The sequence below is a fragment of the Chenopodium album genome, chromosome 10 (genome assembly GCF_948465745.1).
Source record: "Chenopodium album chromosome 10, dcCheAlbu1.1, whole genome shotgun sequence".
Lineage (NCBI taxonomy): Eukaryota > Viridiplantae > Streptophyta > Magnoliopsida > Caryophyllales > Amaranthaceae > Chenopodium > Chenopodium album.
Window position 1 is genome coordinate 11,800,445 of NC_137843.1, and position 14,282 is coordinate 11,814,726.

General features: G+C 32.7%; 3 pseudogenes; all 3 read right to left on the reverse strand.

Annotated features, from left to right (window-relative positions):
- Positions 1–891: 891 nt before the first annotated feature.
- LOC145563569 (cytosolic sulfotransferase 5 pseudogene) lies at positions 892–1,982 on the reverse strand (annotated as a pseudogene).
- Positions 1,983–8,609: 6,627 nt separating this feature from the next.
- LOC145564808 (cytosolic sulfotransferase 5 pseudogene) lies at positions 8,610–9,623 on the reverse strand (annotated as a pseudogene).
- Positions 9,624–12,290: 2,667 nt separating this feature from the next.
- On the reverse strand, positions 12,291–13,316 carry LOC145564810 (cytosolic sulfotransferase 12 pseudogene; annotated as a pseudogene).
- Between the last annotated feature and the right edge of the window lie 966 nt (positions 13,317–14,282).

Below are 14,282 nucleotides of genomic sequence, written 5' to 3' on the forward strand. Positions count from 1 at the left end.
TAGAATTTAGGAAGCACTACTATTATGGTTGAAGATCATGGGGTGAATGGGTTTGTCTTTGAAGCACTATAAAAAGAGAAGTTTTCATTCATTCCAAACTGTCTGACTTCAGTGAGTCATTCCAAAATAGCGTATGTCTCAAGTGGAAGAGCAGTAGAAAAGAATTATATTTTCTCTCCACGTTTTTGAGTCAGTTCCTTCAGGTTCCAAGTTCCTTACATATCTCAAAGTGTCCAACATATTAGCTTTTTATATGTATTTGAGAGTTGTTTAAGGGTTTGAGTGAACTCTTGTAATGGGGAATTTATAAGGGTTTGAGTGAACTCTTGTATTGGGGTGAGAACTTGAGTGAGTTCGTTGTATGTAGAGAAAGCTTTGAGTGAAGCTTGAGAGAAAGAGAAAGAGTAAGGCTTTGAGTGAAGTCTTGAGTGAGAAGAGAGGTCTTTGAGGGAAGATTTCGAGCAGCAACTATTAGAGGGAATAGTTGTTAGGGATATGAGTTCGTTGAGGAACTCGGTAGAGGCTCTAGTTCCTCATAGGTTGTAACAGAGTCGTTGGCCTATTTTAGTGGAATGTTTTGAGTCAAAATCCCTTGGGGTCGAGGTTTTTCACTTCCTATTTGGCCTAGGAAGTTTTCCTCGTAAAATCTCTCTTGCACTATTTCTCTATTGCGTTAAGTTTCTTTTAATTCCGCGAAAAGTGACTAGCAAGCTCTATACTACAATTCACCCCCCCTCTTGTAGTATTTCATCTAAATAACATAGCCTCACTGGAGTAAAAAGAAAATGTCTTATTCTCTAGATATTACATACAATATATATAATTATATGTGTGTTACATTTCACAACATTTATTAGAGCTACTACTAACAACATAAATGACCATGAATCACATAATAATCTAATAATATAGAAATTCAAACTAATTTATAGCTTCAAACCACAATGTTGAAATTTGTCCAAACAAATTTCTTCAAATTTCTCAGTCATCTCTTGAGTGAAATAATTAGCCCAATCACCAACCTCGCCCTTTCGAAAAAAGGCCTTATTTTGCTCTCCTGAAGACAATTTCCCAACCTTATTCACCTCTAAATTGCTCAAATTATCAAAGCTACATAAACCAAGTATGTCATCAACAACCCCATTATTTTCCTCCTCTAAAGAAAAAGGGCACTCCCAAAATTCAGCCAATTTTTTCAAATACAACTTAGGTTGTTCTTTCAACTCTTCATATTTCAAGAAAAACACATTATTGTTAGATTTATCTAAGCTACACTTCCAATAGCTCAAAACATGGTCCCAAAAGGGCCCATAAAGGCTAACACCTTTGCAATACTTGTCAAATGCCTCTTCTAGTTGGAGCTTACAACTATTTTGAGGTCTCAACTTGTTTGCAAAGTGCCACAATGATATGAAGGCATCCTTTGGGTCCCTAGCTAGGTACACAACTTTGCACCCCGTTTCCTTGATGGATAACGGTAGCGACTCGACCGGTAAGTGTGGAAAACAGCCTAGGAGAGGGCAGTTCTGTGAGGTCAGGGACTTGGTGATCAACATAAACCTTAAGCTCTAAGAAAGGTACTAATTCATGAGGGTTGATTGAGAGAAGTGGATGGTTATCTCCTCTAGGGAGATTGGTTTTACGGTTTACGACAGCATATGCTAAGGCTTTGAGCCATGTAGTGCCACATTTAGGGCTAGTGATGAGGATGATATCGGTGTCGCGGGCTTGGAAGTGGCGTTGGCATGAAAGCACACCTTGGAGTTGCCTAATAGGATGCCAAAACCCTTGGTATTGGTAAAGATAGGACATAACCCATCCTTGATCTTTTGGTAATGTGGAGATTAAGGCTTGACATTCTTCTGTTATGTCATCTTCTTGTAAGTATTTGGCCAATTTTGGGGGAGATGGAGTTATTATTGGCTTTTTTAGATCATGATAATTATGAGTAAGGGTTGATATTAGAGTGGTTGCCATCTGAAATAATGTTGGCCTTGGATGATTGAACATAACACTTGCTATGTTGTTACTATATATAGAGGTTGGGTGCTACTGTAATAATTATTGTATCTTTTTTCTTTTCTTTTTTTTTTTTTTTTTTTTTTTTGAAGAATTATACCATATATTGTATCTACTAAACACAACTTGATTGTTGGTTCCTAAAAAAAATAAATAAATAAACCAAAAACAAAAAGTGATTGGACTCCAAATTGTGTTTTGCTACAAAGACAAATCTATAATTAGGATAGGAAATTCACGGATTAGAATGTAATAATAACCATTTATCAAACAGGATCGTAGATTATGGTACGAAGAAGATCACCACCTAATATAGTGAGTGTATACGTAATAGTGTAATACTTACTCCGTTCTAGTAGTATTGCAACAAGGATGAAATTACGCATTTCAAAACACATTTAGAACAATTACATTATATAAGAGTAAAAATTACAACAAATAGCTGATATTGTGAAAGTATTTCACGAGACTCAACTAACGAGACTCCACGTGACTATAATTTTACTTAATGTATAATGATCATAATATGTGGTCAAACAAGAGTGGTGAACAGTGCGAATTAAAAGTTCAATCAATTGTTGCAATGTAATATTACTAAAACGAATGAATAGAGAAAGTATTAATTTTGATATAAAAATGTTACTTCCTGCCTAAAGTCAAAGAATTATTATGAATATTTGATTAAGAACTGCATGCGTAGAAGATAATGTGGTCTTACTTCTTCATTAAAGGGACAATACTTGATATTTAGCTATCTAGCAATCTTTCTTCTTTCAAAAGATAGCTTATTTGTAGTACAATTGTCCTTGGCAACAATAACTCGGGAGGCTTCTGCTTCATGGTGGTCCATACGATCATTTACACAACAATAAATTAAAGGACAATGTATGTACTACACTTCGACTGAAAGGCAATTAATCACTATAGTATATAATTCCAAAAAATCATATAGAGAATGAAAATAGTAAGTAATTGTCATATTGCATTTCCCTAGTGTTCAGTAGTCTTGTTTTTTCTATCTGGAAATTTACTTGTATATAAGATGCTTGACAACATCGAAGTACTTCGTCGCATTTGGTTTGATGTCTAACAAGTCTATTCTCATGGTTTTGTTCTCCTTATTTCTACTTATTTTAGGTCTTTTTTGTCTCATCCAGCACAAGTGAATTGGTTCGAAAGGATTGCGCCAAGTTTTAAGGACATTTACTTTCAACCTGATAATGCCCTATAATCAGGGCTATTTCACACGTTACGTAGGCCTCGTGTTAAAAAAAAAAAAAAAAAAAAAAAGGCCCCATGAGATATAATCATATAACATTTCCGCACCACGATTTTTAATTATGGACCTATGGTATTCAAAATCATAAAATCGAATTTAATTTTTTGGTCTCAAAAGTTGACCAATCCCTTTAATTTGTTATATGTATCGTCGGTTGCACTAGGGTATATATTTTTTTCACATCAAATAAGCAAACAAAACAAAACAAAATAAAATAAAATAAAAATTCAATATTATAGTCCCAGAATAATTTTCAGTACTATATTCCCTTTCCTGTCAAACAAAAATTTGATTAAGTACTGAATACCCCTTTAATACAAGTAATTCCAAAATGTATGTATTGTCCCACTCAAAATATTTTACTCGTATTTGTGAAGAGATACGGAGTCCAATTGTCCAAAGTACGGTATTAATTGATATAAAACTCAAACATGAATATTGATTGGACATAATATCTGCAATAGAAGTTTTAATTAAACAAATTTATAAAGAGACAAACTAATTAATATGTCACCACTTAAAACAAAATGAAGGCTAAACTTCTATAGTACAACTAAACTAACATGTCCGAATGAAGAAAAATTGGTAGAGAGTTTGCTTGGGCATCTTCAATTTTTTGAGTCTTGTCTTAATCGCACACTCAACGAAAGAGCTTTACAAGCCACATTGCCCTTTTTCACTCACGCAATAGTGCTGGATCAACCATTGTCCAATTGCACGCACCACATGGGAGTCTGGTCGTGTTTCAATCCAATATAAAGCATTGTCACAAGACGAGTGCATATTGCCTGTGAGGCACCTGAATCACCTAGACTCATAGGGATATTGCCTCATATGAGAATGATTGTGCCGGGACACTAAAGAAACGGTCCGTACGTGACAGCATACTCTAAATTCTATTTCCATTGTTAACCAACCTAGCTAGCTAGTTCATAACTGAGATACTAGCCTATATGCGTGATGCATAAAGTAGTTTCATAAATGGTAAAAGCTAACGAACGCTCCGGAGGCGTTGGATAAGCTAGCTAAAAGTAGAAGAATTAAATTAAAAATTAACATTAATTACACTCATCGACGCGTGATTTTGTCATGCTTTCCCAAATTAATACCACTTTAGGTAATATTTTAAATGTTTATCCAATGCCCCGGGAGCGTTCGTTACCAAGATCCTTTATAAATTAATTACTTAACTATTTATTAATGTTATGTTATAATTAAAAATTCAATGAAAAACTTAACATAGTAGGCCACTAAACCTTTATTTTCTAGCCTATTACATGTGATTTACTTGCCTTTTGTGACTGGGTGTTCCAACATCGAATTTAGTTTTGACAATATAAAATATTGTAGTCTTTTTAATGCCTAATTTTTTTCATAAGTCGATCAATTCAATTGAGTTCAATCCCCTAATTACATCAAAATTATCAATCGTTGAATATTTTTTAATATATACACCATTTTAAATATTTTTTTAAAATAAAAATAAAGTGAAAGAGGTATTGCTAGTAGTTCATATTTTAAACACCATTTTATTTTTACCCCCCTCCCCCCTCCCACCCCTTCACTTATATTACAAAGATCAAGAGATATTATATATCTCATATTGGGAGCCATAAGTATTATTATTAGTGAATATGATATAGAGTATTAAGTATTGTTAATTTATAATTGTGAAAGTTTATCTTAAGTTTATGAATAGTTTAGTGACTATGTCATTAAACATTTAATTCTCTTTTGTAACATTATTAATAGACATAATAGTTCTAGAATTTCGTTCATTAATATAATTAAGGTACTAAGAAATATTATGGTCAAGTGGGATCATGTAAATTCGTTATAAATTATAATGTCTATTTAAAATTTTCAAAATTTTTGATAATTTACAATACATACATTTTAAAACGCATAGGGCAAAAAATTTGGAGGCAAAAGAATACGAGTAGTTTATTAATCATATGCATCCTCGAAGTGATTTGTTTGGCTAAAAGCATTAAAAAGTCATCATAATCTTTTCATTCTTTTGTGATATTGATAGAATTAACCAAATTCTGCATGTCATGATTAACGTGATACGTAATTTATTATATATAAAACGACAATCATATTGTTTGCATATTTGGACATGATTTCAACCAATCACTACATCTTTTATTTGATTATTATTATTATTATTATTGTTATTGTTATTAGTTATTGTTATTGTTTATTATTATTATTATTATTATTATTATTATTATTATTATTATTATTATTATTATTATTATTATTATTATTATTAATCTACCTCAGACAAAACATAATGGAGTAAATCTTTAAAGATCAAGGTGAATAATTAAATATATTACTCCACCAAGGTTGTTCTTGTTGGCTGCAATATTTGGCTGCAAAATTGGCTGCTGTGTGGGGTTTGTGGTGGCCAGAAATTGCGAAGGTGTAATTTAGAAAAATTGGCTGCGGTTTGGGACTTTGGGGTTTGTTTGAATGGGTATACAATATACTTGCTGTTAATTTAGGGCATGTTCAGATTTACTGAACTGAATTAAACTGAACTGAACTAAATTGAGTTGAGCTGAAATGAATTGTTTATGAGAGAAGAAAATTAGGAACTGAACTGATTGGAGCTGAGCTGAGTTGAACTAAACTGAACTAAAATGAAATTAAGCTGAAGAGAACAGGTCCTTAGAATCTGTGCTTTGGAGGAATTTGAATTTGACTTATGAAATTTAGAAAAAAAATCTTTCAGTAACTTTGCTTTTAATGCATAAGGTGCTAAATCATGATGAATTTTTTATTTTCTAAATTTTAATTTTTGAAAATAATTATTATAAAATAAAAATAGGTTTTCAAATACTGTAATTATGTATTTTCTTTTTTTGAAAAAATAAATGTATTTACTGTTATACATACATTATAGTACATTTTGACCTTTTAAAAACAAGGGAAAAATTATGACACGGTAGAAAAACACGTGGCATGTTATGGTGCCCTTTTTTTTTGATAGGATCATCCTTAAAAATGGAGGATTATGATTGGCCGATTAAGTATTCACATCAACTTTTTCGATAAAGGAAAAATTCAAATGAATAATTCCATCTTTGCACAACAGGCTCAAAGCAAGCCAACCTTTGCATGCATAATTTGGTAACGATCCAACCATTGTCCCTAATTTTCTCAAAACAAAACCCTGTCATCGTGGAACCCACCTAGCTACCCCGAAAACCCCAACCAGCCCAAGTTCCACCTCCACCCTAAAAACTCCATCCAGCTACCTTAAAAACCCTACCCCACCTCGAAAACCCCCTCCCTAACCCAACAATCAGTACCCTCGAAGCATCCTGCATAGTCTCACCACCAAGGGAGGAAGACGGGGGTATGTTGAGGACAAGCTGCCTGGGAAGGGGTGTGGGTGGCCATTTAAGAGGGGGTGGTACTACGGCTGGGAAGGGGTAGCCGTTTAGGTAGGGGCAGGGCTGATGGGAAGGGGACACGTGGTAAGTCACCTTTTAAATCGGTTGTCAATTAAAAAAAAAAATTTGATTAAAGGCTTGTTTAATAAAATAGGGATGAAAGGTAGGCTCGTTTCCAGATTATGCCAAAATTGGCTAATTTTAAGCATATTGCGCAAAACTGGGATTGCATTCATTTTCCTTATGTTTAAAATTCGATTTATGATTTCCATAATAATTTTAGAAATTTCCCTATTAATTTTTACTGAATTGAAATTATTTTCTCAAGGTGAAAAAATCATGTTCTTACTGTAATAATTTATTTTAGTACTTCAGGAAAATAAATAAATAAAAAATAAAAATATTTTGAGCTAACTACGGAGTAGTTTGCATGATAGAGTACCAAATAGTGAAATAGGCAATGTATCAATTTCCAGTTTAGCAAACAATTCAAACTAAAATTAAAACTACATTGGGAAAAATATTATGCAATAGGTTGGTAGCAATTTTAAAAAATAATAGCATAGTGCCCGTGCGATGCACGGTTTATAAATCTATAAATCAAATTATTAATTTCGTAGGAAAGAAATAAAGATAATTCAATTAGTAATAAAGGGCTAATTTACTAATGGTCGATACAAAAGTAATGGATTGTAATTTAAATAGTATTTTATGTTATTTGCATTTTTTAAATTTTTTTTATAATGTTATTTTATTAATTGAAAAATAAATGAATAATGCTCCACATAACTATAGAAGAGAAGTAGACTTAGGGCCTGTTCACATTTACTTAATTTTTTAGTTCAGTTCAGTTCAGTTCCAACCAATTCAATTCAGTTCACTTCAGCTCCAATCAGTTCAGTTCAGCTTCTAATTTCCCTCTCTCATAAAATACTCATTTTAGCTCAATTTAGTTCAGTTCAGCTCCAATCAGTTCAGTTTAGTTCAGCTTCTAATTTTCCTCTCTCATAAAATATTCATTTCAGCTCAGTTCAGTTCAGCTCCAATCAGTTCAGTTCAGTTCAGCTCCAATCAGTTCAGTTCAGTTCTGTTCAACTCAGTTCAGTAAATGTGAACAGACCCTAATTTATTTCTAACTCCGTAAGGAAAAAAATTAGAATTTTCTTGTCATATCATTCGCTTTACCAACTACAATCTAATACATGTTTTACCCGTCTCACTCACCAAATCTATAGACACGATAATAACCATATATTTGACTCATCAGTATTGTATATGATATATGGAGTAAAATTTATAGTTAGGAATTAATAGATATGGAGAATATTTTTAGATTTGGGAAATATGTGAATAAGATTTGGTGAATATTGTATATTATTTATAATAGGTAGTTGATGGCATTGACCAAAAAAAAAAAAAAAAAAAAAAAATTTGGAGGGAAAATACAGCACCAGGAAGTGACACCCCCTGGTGTCTGTTTTAGTATTATGTTATTGATTATGCAAATCTTGTCAATTTACTCAATCGTCTCTTTAGTGAGGTAATTAGCGCAATCACTAACCTCATTTTTGCTATAAAAGGCCTTATCTCTAGAAGGTACTCATATGTATGATTTTTATTTATTTATTTTGAGTAAATCATATGTATGAATGAATGAAATATATTATAAACATAACTTTATTTTTTTTTCAGTAGGTAAATTGTTTGTTCGAAATCTATTACATATCAACCCGACCTGGATTAATGGTTAAAACAGTTTGAAAATGAGTAGAAAAGACAAGGAGATCCTTACACTCATGAATAATCTACTTATATGAAATTATGTAACGAAGTAATTATGTGGATGCCATGATACACAATACCCAACACATAAATTCCTCAAAGAAATACAATTTAAAAATAACTTAAATTTTTAAACCACTTGCAAAAATTTCATCAAATTTCTCAATCATATCATCGGTGAAGTAATTAGCCCAATCACCAACTTCGCCCTTTCGAAAAAAGATCTTATTATGCTCCCCTGAAGACAATTTCCATTCTTGTTTACCTCCAAATTGCTCAAATTATCAAAGCTACACAAATCAAGTATTTCTTCAACAATCCCATTATTTTCCTCCTCTAAAGAAAAAGGACACCCCCAAAATTCAGCCAATTTTTTCAAATACAACTTAGGTTGTTCTATTAACTCTTCATATTTCAAGAAAAAGACCTTATTAGGGTTGTCTAAGCAATACTTCCAAGCGTTCAAAACATGATCCCAAAAAGGCCCACAAATATTAATACCTTTGCAAAACTTGTCAAATGCTTCTTCTAGTGTGATTTTACTATTTTGAGGCCTTGACTTGTTCATAAAGTGCCATAATGAGATGAAGGCATCCTTTGGGTCTCTAGCTAAGTATACAACTTTGCAGCCCGTTTCCTTGATGGGTAACGGTAGCGAGTCAATGGGTAAGTGTGTTGAAAACAGCCTAGGAGAGGGTAGTTTTGTGAGGTCAGGGACTTGGTGATCAGCATAAAGCTTAAGCTCCAAGTAAGGTACTAACTCATGGGGGTTGTTTGATTGAAGTGGGTGGTTATCTCCTCCCGGGGGATTGATTTTCCGGTTTATGACAGCGTACGCTAAGGCTTTGAGACATGTTGTGCCACATTTAGGGTTAGTGGCAAGGATGATATCAATGTCGCGGGCTTGGAAGTGGCGTTGGAATGAAAGCACACCTTGAAGCATCTTAACGGGATACCAAAACCCTTGGTATTGGTAAAGATGGGATAGAACCCATCCTTGTTCTTTGGGTAAGGTTGAGATTAAGGCTTGACATTCTTGGGTTATGTCATCTTCTTGCAAATATTTGGCCAATTTGGGAGATGGAATCTTATCTTTTGGTGCATGAGAAAGGGTTGATATTAGATTGGTTGCCATGAGAAATATTGTTAGCCTTGGATAATTGAACTCTTAAATAACATATGGTTAATATATAGAGAAGATTGAGCATTTTGTTTAGTATAATAGTATTTTATTTTATGTTATTTCTTTTGGTATTAGTTGACTTGTCGTGCTAAGTCATTTGTGCAATTATTGTAATGTACTACAGTATATCTTATGAGTTATGACAATTGATTGGGATCTAAATAGTGCGTTGCTAATCTTGCTATACTACTACGTAGAAGATTTAGATTAGTTGGGAAATGGATTTTAGTGATTTGAAAATAAATTAACCATGATCAATGATGTATAGCAATTTATGAATGAATCAACCGTACTCACCTAAATTTGGAAAGTGGAAAAAAATTGGTGAAAATATAAAAGAGGTAACCATCTAAATCAGCCATAACCTTGACAGATTAAACGACGTCAAATAAACGATTTGCAAACAATGAACTACTGTTTATATGCGTTGCACATATGATCGGACCTATTACTCCAACTGGCATATTACCGGTTTGCATCACTGTTTACAAACATAACAAAACAATCACTAGATAAAATTTGCTTGTTTATATACAAGGAATACTCAGTATAAAATTATCTAAAAATTGATTTTGACACATCTTCATTGAAGAAGAGGTAAATAGCTATTAAAATTGTGCTTTCACAATAGGTGTTTTAAAATCAATTATTATTATTATTGTTATTATTATTATTATTATTATTATTATTATTATTATTATTATTATTATTATTATTATTATTATTATTATTATTATTTACATTTAGAGTAAAGGTCTGTTCACTTCAGTTTAATTTCAGTTCAGTTCAGCTCCAAGTCTCCAATCAGTTCAGTTCAACACAGTTTAGCTCCTAATTTCCTTCTCTCATAATATTCATTTCAGCTCAGCTCAGTTCAGTTCACTTCAGTTCAGCTCAGCTCAGCTCAGCTCAGCTCCGCTCCAATCAGTTCAGTTCAGCTCACTAAATGAGAACATGTCCTAAATACCATGCATGTATATGAGAGCATTATATTACCAGCAACGAATGCATGCCCCATCAATAGACGTCGTCCAAGTAACGCAGTTAGGGTTGTCTGAACTTATTTCGCAACCAGTGAAAGTTCTTCCGATACACTTTAATCAGCGCTGTACGATTAGTCAGAACTTCATAATTTTTACTGAATTAAATATACTAGTATAGTAGTGTATTATTATACTACTCCTTATTACTAGTGAATTGTCCTTGCATTATATAGTTGGCAATTGTTTCAGTAAGTTATGTCGGCAATCGGGGATCATAATAGTGTAATCGTAGTATAGGTATATTGCGTGATAGCAGAAGAAATGAAGAATATACAATTTTGCGAAATTATGAATTGATTAGTTAGGTCGGCAACTTGAATACGATACTTTTTTTTTTTTTTTACACAATATGGCACTCTTCTTTAAAATCACTGTGTTGGTCTATTGGGGAAAGATAAGAATTAATGTTGGATAGAATCATAGAAGTAATTCATTTGATGTGGAGGAGAAGGTGTTGATATTAGGGTTGGCAATCCCTAGCTCGACCCGTTAACCCAATTTGAACCCGACCTGAAGTTACTGAGAGAAATCCGAACCCGACCCAATCCGAACAATCAGAATTCAACCTGATTTGACCAAATTTCATATTTCATAATAATATTAACTTTTACACTATTTTTGATAGTTTCTAAACACAATCCAAAATCGACCCAAAATTTAACCCGACCTGTTGACCCAAATTGCCACCCCTAGTTGATATTTGTTTCATATATATATTTCAACTAAATCGTTAATTGTGAACACTTCATAGTAAATGAGAGTTTCAATATATTAGTCGATATGAATAATAAAGGTTAATAGATTATTATGTTAAAATTATGATCACTACATTCAATGTAAAGTTGGCTTGCAAGTGTGGATCTCAAAGTCTACAATAATATTATTATGCATGTACACATAATTTTAATAAAGGTCGCTATGTTAAAATTCAGGTCATTATGTTAAAATAATAAAATTAAGATCATATTCAATTCAATACCACGTCGACCTTCCACACAAGTTTTATGATTACGTGACAATCATATGTTTGCTGATTTGGATTTGATTTCAACTAATCACCCCGTATGGTGATAAGGGAACCTTCTAATTCGTAAAAATTATTGTTGTTATTACTATTGATAATACCACAAACAAAACTCAGTGGAGTGACTTTTTGAATGGACGAATATGTCTGAATCCAAGTGAATAATTGAATATACTTCCTCCATTTCAAATTACTCCGTAGATAACACATTTTGACTTTGTGCACAATTCACATAACTTGTTTTGATTTCATTTTGTGATTTTTTGTTGAGAACAAGTATAGTCATGTGGGGTTTTGTTAGCTTCGTCTCTAAATCTATTTTTTAAGCATTAAATTTTTATAATTTTTGCTAATATGTAATCAAAGATATTTGCATTAGAAAGTATGCATTAGTAAACGTACGTGCTTAAATGAAATGTGTCATTCAACTTGAGGAAGCATAAAACAAACCAAATAAAAACCAATGTACATCATGAATCTCAAACCACAACAAGATATAATAATCTCGTAGCATATGCATACATAAATTTCCTTCATAAAAACGGAAAAAGATTTAAAATTTTAAACCACAATGGTGAAATTTGTTAAAAGATATTTCATCAAATTTCTCAATCATCTCCCGAGTGAAGTAATTAGCCCAATCACCAATCTCACCCTTTCGAAAAAAGGACTCATTATGCTCCCCTGAAGTCATTTGCCCAACCTTGTTCACCTCTAAATTGCTCAAATTATCAAAGCTACACAAACCAAGTATTTCTTCAACAGCCCCATTATTTTCCTCCTCTAAAGAAAAAGGACACCCCCAAAATTCAGCCAATTTTTTCAAATACAACTTAGGTTGTTCTTTTAGCTCTTCATATTTCAAGAAAAAGACCTTGTTAGGCTTGTCTAAGCTATACTTCCAAGAGCTCAAAACATGATCCCAAAAAGGCCCACAAAAGTTAACACCTTTGCAAAACTTGTCAAATGCCTCTTCTAGTGGGAGTTTACCACAATTTTGAGGCCTTAAGTTGTTTGAAAAGTGCCATAATGAGACGAAGGCATCCTTTGGATCCCTAGCTAGGTACACAACTTTGCAGTCCGTTTCCTTGATGGATAACGGTAACAATTCGACAGGCAAGTGTGTCGAAAGCACCCTGGGAGAGTGCAATTCTGTTAGGTCAAGCACTTGGTGATCAGCATAGACCTTACGCTCTAAGAAAGGTACTAACTCATGGGGGTTGTTTGTGAGAAGTGGGTGGTTATCTTCTTTTGGAGGATTGATTTTCCTGTTCACAACAGCGTATGCTAACGCTTTGAGCTATGTTGTGCCACATTTTGGGTTAGTGATGAGGATTATATCGCTCTCACGAGCTTGGAAGTGGCGTTGGCATGAAAGCAAACCTTCAAACAGAATATAAGGATACCAAAATCCTCGGTACTGGTAAAGATGGGATAGAATCCATCCTTGTTCTTTGGGTAAGGTGGAGATTAAATCTTGACATTCTTGGGTTATGTCATCTTCTTGCAAATATTTGGCCAATTTGGAAGGTGAAGTTATATCTTTTGGATCATGAGAATCATGAGGTAGGTTTGACATTGGAGTGGTTTCCATGAGAAGTATTGTTGGCCTTGGATAATCGAAAATGTATACTACGTAGTGTGTGTGTGTGTGTGTTTTTTTTTTTTTGGTAAATTTTACTTAATTTTTGGTTTAAATCGACTACTTGTGCTCAATTATTTGTGAAATCATTGTACCATATTATATTTATTTAAGGAAAATTGATTGCACAACAACTCGTGTCTAGCTACAAAAAGAATATTTGGGAAAGGGACTTTTTAACAACCTCATAATATAGGGAGTGAGTGACGTTTAGTTTTGAAGTAAATTTCAACTATATACCATTTTGTAAGATATTATAAATTACTGAACACATAGAAGTCATAGATGATTACATCTCTTATAATTTCTTATTAAAAAGTATCCATAACCTCTTCACTAAAGAACAAAGAAATTATTATTATTAACAAATTAGAAAGAAAAAAAAGAGATAAATCCTTGTAATTCATATAATTGTATTCTACAAGTAGTGGTTAACGTGATGATTTGTTTATAAATAAATGACAATCATATCGTTTGCGCATTTTGACATTACTTAAACTAATACAGTACATAAATTGTATGAAAACAAAGGATCCTTTAAATTGATTTCATTACTCTACATTATTATTGTTATCGTAAAAAAAATATTTAATGTGCTCTATTCATCTATATTTTACTTTGTATTATTGTTGTAATTTTATATTATTTTCTTTTCTTTTCCTTCCAGTTCCTCCCAACCAAAAAGGGCCTAATCTTTGGATGAACTAAATTGTCCCATGTGAATAATTGAATATTCTACTCCTTCCATTCCACAAAATAGCATTAAAAATTACCTTAGAGACGAGTCCGAGTAACATTAAAAATTACCTTAGCAACTACTCCATACTTCTAAAATGATAAGCCAGTTTTTCCTTTCATTCACATAAAAGAGTACTTATATACTTGGATGACATAATACACCAT